The sequence below is a fragment of the Pipistrellus hanaki genome (genome assembly GCF_964339955.1).
Source record: "Pipistrellus hanaki genome assembly, chromosome: 3".
In the NCBI taxonomy this organism is placed as follows: Eukaryota; Metazoa; Chordata; class Mammalia; order Chiroptera; family Vespertilionidae; genus Pipistrellus; species Pipistrellus hanaki.
Window position 1 is genome coordinate 146,513,981 of NC_140505.1, and position 11,151 is coordinate 146,525,131.

General features: G+C 43.2%; 1 long non-coding RNA gene and 1 pseudogene across 2 annotated transcripts in view; both read right to left on the reverse strand.

Moving 5' to 3' along the window:
* The window catches only part of LOC311618919, a 422,988-nt gene that overhangs the window by 402,197 nt on the left and 9,640 nt on the right, over positions 1-11,151 (reverse strand). The gene's annotated exons all lie outside the window — the stretch shown is intronic.
* Positions 4-1,110, reverse strand: LOC311618799 (small ribosomal subunit protein uS2-like; annotated as a pseudogene). The gene has a single exon. The product of its transcript is annotated as a small ribosomal subunit protein uS2-like (transcript).

An 11,151-nucleotide genomic window follows, 5' to 3' on the forward strand; every position in this document is an offset into this window, starting at 1 on the left:
TCCTTTCTTTCTTTCTTTCTTTCTTTCTTTCTTTCTTTCTTTCTTTCTTTCTTTCTTTCTTTCTTTCTTTCTTTCTTTCTTTCTTTCTTTTTTAGAAACTGTTTATTTTCCATCAACCTTATTTCCGTTCCGTTAAGAATTTGTGGAAGAACAGCTTAGGACCACTCAGTGGTTGTTGCTACCCACTCAGTAGCCTGAGCAGTGGGGGCTGCAGACCAGTCTTCAGTGGCAGGCTGAGCACTCCAGTCTTCAGTAAGAAACTGCTGAATGGGCACAGAGGGCACCTGCACGCCTTCAGACCAGTCTGCAACCTCAGGCTGCACAGCAGTGAACTCAGGAGCAGGCGCAGTCCATTCACCCTGAAACTCCTCCTTGGTCACAGCCTTTTCAGCAGCGGCCTGCTCTTCCTTTTCAATCTCTTCAGGATCTCTGTAGAAGTACAGATCAGGCATGACTTCCCACGGGTGTTCCCGGGAGAAGGTGCCACGCATGCGCAGTACTTCCCGGGCCAGCATCCACCACATCAGACCCACTGAGTGAGCCCCCTTGTTGTTGCAAGGGATGGCAATGTCCAAGTAGCACAGAGAAGAGTCTGTGTTATACAGAGCAATGGTGGGCAGGTTAACATAAGATGCCTCTGTGAGAGGCTGGTGGTCAGCTCTGGGGTCAGTCACCACCAGAAGTCTTGGCTCCCAGAAGGCTGCCTAAATCTGGTTGGTGAAGGTTCCAGGGGTGAAGCGGCTGGCAATAGGAGTGGCTCCAGTGGCAACAGCAAACTTCAGCACAGCTCGCTGGCCAGTATTCCTGGACGATATGACACTGACGTCAGCTGGGTTTTCAATGGCAACAATGGCCCGAGCTGCCAGCAGAAGCTTCTCCCAGGTTCTCTTCAGATTGATGATGTAGATCATCGCTTTTCCTCTTGTAGATGTACTGCTCCATTTGGAAGTCAAGGTTGGTGCCCCCTAAGTGGGTTCCTGCTGCAAGGAATTTGAGGACATCCTCCTCCTTCATTTGCAGGACATCAAACGCTCCGGACATTGTGAAGTTTCCCTTTAAGTTACGTGGGAACCGAGAACAACGCCGTATGGAGCCCTCCCTGCGTAGCGCGGAAAGCCGAGTCCCTCTGACGAATGGGGATAATGAGGACGGGTGTTACTTTCTGTAAGGTGCTTTTAGAGCAGTGCCCAGCACACAGTGAGCCCCGATCACTGTTTCTATTACGATGGCCACTGGAGGAGCTTTCCAGATGCTTTCTCCATTTTCAGTCTCTCAGGCCCCACACAAGAATACTTACAGCTCCTCTGTGCCAATTGAGTGCTTCCTATGTGCTGACCCTGGTCTAAGCTCTTTGTGTTGTTTAATTTTTTTTTTTTTTTTTGTGAATTTAATTTAATTTTTATTTTTAAAAATAAACCTTTATTGTAGAAAGTATTACATATGCCCCCCTCTCCCCCCCCCCGTTGGCCCCTCCAGTTGGCCCCACCCCAGGCTTTCACCTCCCTATTGTCTGTGTCCTACAAGGCTTACTTTTATTCCTTACAACAAGATGCACACTAGAAATGACACTTTATTTCACAGATGGGAAAACCGAAGCTTGAAAAAGTTCCAGTCCATCCTTTACAACTTCTTTTAAAAATGGCAACATCCTTGGTAGCCACACTTCTTAGCTCAACTGTCCACAAAATATTCTGAAAACTGTGCCCACATTATTTGAGCTTTCCAGTCATGAGTATTGGGGTGTGGCTGTTCACTCATTCTCATTGCAATCAGTCTGGCCATTCCAAGTCTATCTGTCTTATTGGCTCAAGTCCTGAAATTACTTTTTATTCTGCTTATGCCCCTTCCTTTTCTTTATTACCTTTTAAATCTCAAGGCAAAGATTTATATCTCCATCTTCTCCTAAAAGTATAGTGAAGTACTCTATCCCTGGACTTGAAGAACATCAACCACATCTTAAACATCCCTAAGTTTAACTCACCTTTTATAAAAAAATAAAAAAATAAAAATAAAAAATAAAAATAAAAACCTCATGCATCCAGTAAAGGATAAAATGATTGATACATGTTGGTAGAATTTTGGAACAAAGCATTATTACTTTAAGATTTTTCCACCCATTGACAAAGAAGCATGGTGTATTTACAGGTGGCTATGATGGTTGAACACAGTGCTTCTCAGAGTGCTCATAATCAACTAGGGATGTGTTTCAAAGCAGATTCTGATTCAGTAGGTCTGAAGTAGGGACTTGGATTCTGCATTTCTAACAAGCTCCCATGTGATGCGGACACTGCTGGTTTTTGAGCAGCAAGGGTTGAGTAGATATTCTCAAGAAAGAAATTGAAGAATTAATGGAGGACCATGAAAAGGTTAATTAATAAAGAGTTGGAAAAACAAAATCTACTGAAGACAAATACTTATCGAGAAACAGAAAGACCCAAAGTTTTAAGGGATGTCAGGTATAAATTTGACTGGATACATCTTTCCTCTTTTATATTAATTTTAGTCTCTAATTCTGCACTCCCTTTCACCACGTAAGATTTATTGCTTGTATCACCTTTTAACACAATCTGGTCACTCCTGTATTCCATGTCTATCAGCACCTTAGGATAATGTTTAGAGTTCTTTAGAGGTCAGCAACTTTTACAGACACCTCTGGAAAATATTTAGGAAGCTGTAATGGGCTGAAGGGAGAGGAAGAAAGCAACATCAGGGGTTTGAATCGAAGAATTCGAATGAATAGCCTGGTGGTTCACAGCAACAACTTCTCTAAACAAAATCTGGGATATACCTACTCTGACAGTGGAATAGCCAAAGGGAGCAAAATCACATATGTGAAAATTTTAAGTGCAGGACATAATGTCGATACATATATAGGGAATGATCAAGGGAACTAGAAATACACTGAGGAAGAGAAGATGAGACAGATTGCAGTGGTGGAAGGCGGTGGTGGCTACAGAGAGAATTCTCTGTAGCTTCTCCCAAATACCGTGTTTCCCCGAAAATAAAACATCCTCCGAAAATAAGACCTACTTACAGGTTTCCTTCTGAGTGAAATATAAGGCATCCCCCCCGAAAATAAGCCCCCCCCCCCCCCCAGGCTCTGTCTCAGAATGCTATTGCTAAACATGAGAGATTTGGTCCACTGATTCTGAAAGAAATGGAGTCACAAGAAATTCACCAGGAAATTCAGGAATTGGATTGTTATGATGATGTTCCAGAAGACGATGGCATGATTGTCATTGAATAAATGAGTAAATTTTTGATACTGTAGGATTCACAGTTTGTCTGGTTTGTGTTGACAACTACCGTACTACCGTACCATATACAGGTAATAAATTTCCTTTATTTTCATTTAACAATAAATGTGTGCTGTATTCTTCTTCATGGAAAAATAAGATCCCCTGAAAATAAGACCTAGCACATCTTTATTTTTATTTTATTTTATTTTTATTTTTAATATATTTTATTGATTTTTTACAGAGAGGAAGGGAGAGAGATAGAGAGCTAGAAATGTCGATGAGAGAGAAACATCGACCAGCTGCCTCTTGCACACCCCCTACCGGGGATGTGCCTGCAACCAATGTCCATGCCCTTGACAGGAATCGAACCTGGGACCTTTCAGTCCGCAGACTGACGCTCTACCATTGAGCCAAACTGGTTTCGGCGAGACCTAGCGCATCTTTAGGAGCAAAAATTAATATAAGACACTGTCTTATTTTCGGGGAAACTGGGTAGCTGGAGTGTCTGTCACGTGGCAGAGGGAAGGGGAGGGTACCCTCTGTGGTGAAGGACAGAGAAAGGATAAGCAGAATAACCTGAAAACAAAATAAATAGCCCCAAGAGGCTAGAAGACCACTTATCAGGGACTTTTAGCTTCCTGTCTTGGAATGCTGTGTTTCAATCATGCTTTCAGGATCTATCTGCTCATTCTTTTAGCTGACACCTTCATTGACACTGGCTCACTCAAGGCATGCCTAGTCTTTTCAGGGGCCTTGTCAAAGCCTTCTCTTAAACTTTCTTCTCCCTCTTTGCAATGTGGCTTCCTTCTTTTTTCTGCAACTAAAAGTGCAAAAGTTTCTTGTGGGAGAAAAGTCAAAGAGACTGACCGGATACATGGAGACAACACTCCCTAAACTGAAAATGCAACCCTTGGTTTGTTTGACTCAGTCTGGGAAGGGATCAGTACAGCTGAAGTGTCCAGCACACCTTGCACATATACCCTAGCACCTCCAGAGGAGCAGCAGGTAGAGGAGATGGGTCCCAGTGCTCCACTGATGTGGGCTCTCGCCATACCCTCCGACCCCTTCCGACAGATATGAAGGAGAAAGGGGAGGCATGAAGAGTGGAAGCAACAAAGCAGGCACTGACCTTTCCTCCTGTAAAAAATGAGAGGTTTCGTGCCTGAGGTTATCAGCAAATACCTTAATTAGAGTTCATACTTTAGCTGGCTCACTGGTAAAAATCACTGAAATCTGGGACCCGGCACAGGAGAGGCCCTGGGGGCAGAGTTGGATGGGAGTAGCAGAAGGAAGAAATATAAGCTGATAAGGGAGGTGAGGAGGGCACCGGGGTTGCCCTTTGGCCTCAGGGTGGCTGTGCCCCAGCAGTTTTGTCCTCCCGTCTTATCTTGCGCTTAGATTTGGTTACAGAAATCCGCTCCCCTCCCCAGGGAAGCTCAGCAGGGGAAGAATGCATTGCCGGTCTCCCTAGGTCTGCAGCAGCTTGGATTGTTTGTAGCTGGTGTGTGTGTGTGTGTGTGTGTGTGTGTGTAGTGTGTGTGTGTGTGTGTGTGTGTGTGTAGTGTGTGTGTATGTGTGTGTGTGTGTGTGTGTATACCAGTGTGTTGTGTAATATCTGAGGACTTGTGTGTTTTGCTATGTCGATGGATCTAGAGGAGCACATGTCTAATAATCTGAGCCATTGATGCTGATGATGGCGATGATGATGATGATGATGATGATGATGATGATAATGATGTTAGTCTCATGGTTCTTCCTATATGGTGATGCTTTGGAGGCTTTACTTACACAAACTCAATCTTCACAACAACACCATTAGTAGTAGTTAACATCTCAACTCTGCAGAAGGAAACTGAGGGATGATGTGGTTAAGTAACTTGTCCAAAGTCAGGCAGTCAGCACACAGCAGAGCCTGGGTTTGAACTCAGACTGCCTGGTTCCAGAGACTTTTTTTTTTTTTTTTTTTTAATATATTTTATTGATTTTTTTACAGAGAGGAAGGGAGAGAGATAGAGAACCAGAAACGTCGATGAGAGAGAAACATCGACCAGCTGCCTCTTGCACACCCCTTACTGGGGATGTGCCCGCAACCAACGTACATGCCCCTGACCGGAATCGAACCCGGGACCTTTCAGTCTGTAGACCAACGCTCTACCACTGAGCTAAACCAGTTTCGGTGCCAGAGACTATTTTTAAAATAACCAGACTTTACTGTCTCCCATATTAAATATAAAACAGAGTTAAAAAAGTGTTCAAGTAAAGAATACTAAGTTCTTAACAGAACTAATCATGCTAAGCACTGTCAGGCCCTGTTTAAGCTTGTATCTCATGGAGTCCACACAACAATCAGATAAGTTAGCTTACTATTTTTATCCCTGTTTTGCAACGGAAGATACTCAATGAAATATGGTAGCAATCATAGTTGGGTAAAAACTGCTGTTTGAATTTTAACCTTGCTATCTGACTTCGACCTTCGATTACTTGCTTAAACAATAGGGTAGTTACAGGAGATTGACTCCCACTGACTCAGTAGCTTCAGGGGTAGAAACTATAGATAACCTTTGGAGATTAACCTCTGAGTTCTGCTTTTGTATTATGGGCAAGATAGGGCCACATTCCAATGTCCAGCGTGGTGTGACTGGGAACCGACCCTTCGGGCTGTCCCGTCTTTAGAATTTAGTCTTTAGGATTTAGGAACAGATAAGGAAGGCCAATCCTTTGTCCTGAGGGGCCAATCAGGGTTAGCTGAGGCAGTCACATCACCACCGACCTGAGTAAAATCCCTGGACTGGGCGAAATTCACTCTCTTCTGCCATGCTGCCGGCATGAGTGGGACAGAGCCCATGCTAGCATGGAAAAGGCTCTTTTGTTTATTGCATCGGACTCGGCTCCCTGGTGGTCCTTGGGGATCACGAATTCGTCTGGGATCCCCAGCAAGGACCATGAGAGACCCTGATCCGGAGAGTCTGATTGGCTGCGGTAGGTGTGTGTTTGTCTGTGTTTTTGTGTGAGCGCTCTGGAGGGACTGCCCCTCCATTGGGGCTCTTACCTGGGTGTTTGCCAGCTGCTGCGTCAGCCACGGTTTGAGCCCGGATTTGAATCTGTAAGAAATTCTTGCTGGCTTAATCAAATTGGCTTCAGTGGTCCATCTCTTGGGGACTCGCTCCGTAACACTCAAGAGTAAGGAAGCTAAGTCACTGCCCCCAAATGCATCTTGCATGTAGACAAACTAAAATTGGGTATATTCAGTAGCAAAGTCCATGCTTGTAACTAGGATCCTATACCAAATGAAACAAACAAACAGAAAAAACAACGAATGGCATCTAACTTGCAATTTTAGGTTCTTCATTAAAATCAACAAACAATTCAGGAATGCCCCTCTTACTGCACATTTTCACTCCCCTAAAACCACATTCTTTCATTTGCCCCCATTAGAAAAACCGGTTGCCAGTTCTTGAGAACATATTTCCCTTTTATCTCCAGAAATCCATCTCAGGGTACATCCTCTGTTTCAGGTGCCAGCTTGACATGCACTGAGATAACTTGGTGAAGAATATCAAAGAAATTAATTGGATAACTATTCCAGTTACTTTGACACTTGTAAAGGAGCAAAATGGTAAAACCAACACCCTAATAATTAATGGGACTGATAAGCTCGGTGAATCTTCATGACTGCAACTCATGTCTTTTTAATCCCCCACAACTAGTAAAGTGCCTGGTAAGCACTCAGTAAATTTTCATTAAACCACTGAGTGATAGAGTTATGCTCACATGGAGGAATGATTTTTGATTGTTTTGTCCCATTCTATCCCTCATATGTATAGCACATGATAGAAACAGTTATTGGGAGCAGACAGATCTGAGTTTGAAATCCAGCCTGTGAAACCTTGACAAGTTACATCTCTCTGCCCTTCATATCCTCCCTCTGAAATTTTAGGATAATAGTATCTGTCTCAAAGATTGCTGTGAAGCCGAAACAGGCAACATGCAAACACATGACCCAGAGATGGGCATAAAGAGGTATTCAGTCATTTTTCTTCTGTCCCCCACCCCTGTAATCTTCCTCAGCAGGCACACCTCCGATGCTCCCCATTCTCCCCTCTACCTCTGCCTGCTTTGCCTCCTCATCCCTTAACCTCACATCATAAAGGTGAGAACATTTAGCTACTTTTATTTATATGGATAGGTTACTATGAACTCTCCCCTGTTCAAGAATGTATCGTGACCTTGGTCTCTTGTTACCTCCCCCGTCTCTCCCCCCCCCCTCCCCGGACTTCTTTTAATTGTGCTGCTTCACTAAAGAAGGGAATAGAAAGCAAAGAAAATGAGATTCAAATTCTTCCATTCTAGTTTTTCATGTTCAGGAGTCAGAGAAGTCAGGACAAAGAGAACCCTGGAATCTTTTCTATTTATCTGTCTTTATGACATGAGAACACTAGGTTGTGTGTGTATAGAAAGAATCTTCTCAAAAATTTCTTGCATTTACATTTATATTTACTTTTATTGAGTATTCAGTGCTATATGATGCGGAAATTATAAGGGGTACTTGAAGTATATACGACAGAGAGCACCAAGGGACAGTCCATGTCCCCTAGGACTGCTGCGAGAATTGCTGCTGGCAGATGCTCTTACTCCTCTTCCCTCTTATGGAGTGTCTCAGGCCCAGAAAGTTGATCCGCCAAAGGCCATACTCTCCTCCCATAGCAGGCAGCATCCAGTATGGGGGTAAAATATCTGCCCCCTCAGCCTTACTCAAGACAGCTCCAAAGGGCCTCACAGGCTTGGAACTCCCACTGGGGTTGGCCAAGGCCTTCACTGAGACTATGTCATAGCCCAGCTTCTCTCTCTTTCTGGTAGAGCTTCTCTTTCTCCCTTCCTCAAGTGTGGGTCCTAAGAGCACTCCCTCATAAACTTTCTGCCCATTAAGCTCAGTCTCAGGCTGTTTCCCAGAGAACCCCGTTTGTGACAGATACCTGATTGGTTGCTTTTCTAAAGCAACTTTGGCAACTTGGACCAAGATTCTCTTTTCACTCAGCATGAGTTGTGTCTTTTATTTTTATTTTATAGAATAAGTATGTCAACAACTATATTGTGAATAGTTAACATGTAAGCACACAAGGCGTTCTTATTTTTGCTTTCTTAATTTAGAAATGTCATTTACCTAAAAGTGACTGCCTTAGCTGAGAATGGTTAGCATGATACATTTTTTTTTTATTTTTTTAAAAAAGGATTTCATGTGCAGTTAATTTTGTGTAAATTAATTTAGGAAAAATTGCTATCTTCCAACTGAATAGTATATTTTTCAATGTATTCAGATCTTCACTTACATATTAGCCACTTTTTATATTTTAAAAATTGTGGAGCCCTAGCTGGTTTGGCTCAGAGGATAGAGTGTTGGCCTGCAGACTGAAGGCACCCAGGCTTGATTCCGGTTAAGGGCATGTACCTTGGTTGCAGGCTTCTCTCCAATGAGGGCCCTTCCTCTGGGTGCGTGCAGGAGGCAAACAATCGATGTGTTTCTCTCACATCGATGTTCCTCTCTATCTTTCCCTCTCTCTTCCACTCTCTCTAAAAATCAATAGAAAATCCTTTGGTGAAGACTTTAAAAAAAATGTGAAAAGAGAGCCTACACATTTTTTGTCAAGGGAATTCTTAGATATTTGGTGTTTCTGTTGTAAATGTTTTATGCATGTGTTTAAGTTGATTTACAAGTATAAAAAAACCCTCTAATTCTAGTGTTTTTGTTTTATTGGTTTAGTAATGATCCAAAAATTCACCTGGAGTAATAAACAGATACAGTAACTAAGAAAAATACCAATAGACTTGTGCCCTAGTAGATATTAAAACACACAAGAAGGGTCTAAGTAATAGATAACAAAAGCATGGACAGATCAGTGGACAGAATAGTTAGGTCAGGAGTAGAACCTTATCTCTATCATAAAAACCCTGTGGTCATGATACCATCACGGTGGAATGACCAAAGACTGGTCACCAAGAGGCTAAGTGCAAGGGCGCTGGTGGGGACTTGAAGCCTGGGCGCGGCTGTGAGCACAGCAAGGCCATATGGGGGTGGGAGGGCGCAGAGCCATTCGATTTAGCGGGCTGGGCTTCTAGTATATATATATATATTTTCCTATATAATAGAAGTGTAATATGCAAATCGACTGAACAGTGGAACTATGTGTCCGTGGGGTTTTGGGCCCACAAGCAGGAGGCACCAGGCCAGGCAAGGTACATGCCAGCGGGCAGAGGGAGAAGATGGCGATGGGGGAAGCAAGATTGGGAGGAGGGGCTGGCTACTCGCCAGCTAGCACTGTGCCCTGATCAGCCTGCCCAATCACCTCCTACAGAGGGAGTACTGGTGGCAGCAGTGGTGGGGTGATGGGGGGTGGGACCGGCCAGCTCTGTGCCCAAATTGACCTGCCTGAGTTGCATCCCACAGAAGGAGGCCAGACTGCAGCTTAGGAGCAGGCCTAAGCTGTCAGTTGGACACCCCCTACGGGCTCCTGGACTGTGAGAGGGTGCAGGCCAGGCTGAGGGACTCCCCTCCTCCCCCAGCCTCCGCCCAGTGCACGAATTTTTGTGACCCAGACCTCTAATATAGTATATATTTAAATGTAATAACATTGGATAAAGGAGACACCACAACTAAGGAGGAATTTTAACAATGGGCACTAAATATAACTGACTAGTGATTTGAACAAATCAATTTAAATTCTTAACTCTCACTAGATGGATCGAAGAATTAAATGGGCCCTGGCAGAGTACCTCAGTTAGTTAGAGTGTCATCTCCATAGCCAAGGTTGTGGGATTCAACCCCTGGTCAGGAAACATACAGGACTCAACCAGTGGGTGCATGAATGGGTGGAACAACAAATCAATGTTTCTCCTTCTCTGTCTCTAAAATCAATCAATTAAAAAAAAAAAACACAACATTTAAAGAATAAAAGAGAATTAGCCCTGGCAGGTGTGAATCAGTTGGTTGGAGTGTTATCCTATATACCAGAGGATGGTGGGCTCCATTCTCCGTCAGGGCACATACCCAGGTTTCAGGTTCAACACCCAGTCGATGTATGTACAGGAGGCAACTGATTGGTGTTTCTTATTCACAACAATGTTTCTCTCTCTCTCTCTCTCTCTCTCTCTCTCTCTCTCTCTCTCTCTCTCCCTCTTCCTACCTTCCTCTCTCTCTCTTCAATAAAATATATTTTTAAACAAAAAATAATAATAATTAAATGGGGGGGGAAACCTAAGCCATAAGAAACTAAGGCCAAATCCTGGTGGGTATTATATCTCTGTATGATAAATTAATTTGTAAGTCTAAAAAAAACCTCAATTTTTTTCCAAAAAAAATTATGAATATAAAAATAGAAGACAAACCAAAAAATAAATCAAGAAAAATTAGCTATAATTATGATTTTTGAAATACCACCTGTCTCCTCATTCCCACAGTGAGAGGAAGTGGAATAGAGGCGAGAGCTTGATAGCTGCTCCAGTACGGGGTTAGTATAATAAAATACTTTGTGCCTATCAGCTTGTGCTTTGAACATTCATTGCCCAGAGCTCATTTCTGCAAAGTGTGCAAACTATTAACAGATAGCATCTGTTGAGCACCTATTGTGTGCTAGTATTCTGTAGACACGGAGCCACTTGATCATCAGATGGGTATCATTACCCAATTTGGCAACCAGCTAGGAAGATACACACACAGTTGAGCTGCATAATGATGTATAAATTAATGTCAGGTAAATTAGACATTAAGCTTCAGGACTGATCCCTGGCCCTGGCTCTTAGTTTGGCTTGGATGAATAAGATTGTATTGTCGACGAGTTATAATACCTAACGAACCTTATTCCCCACTCTCCCGAGAGATAAAATATACGTGACCCTACAAAACTGATGGGGCCAAAAT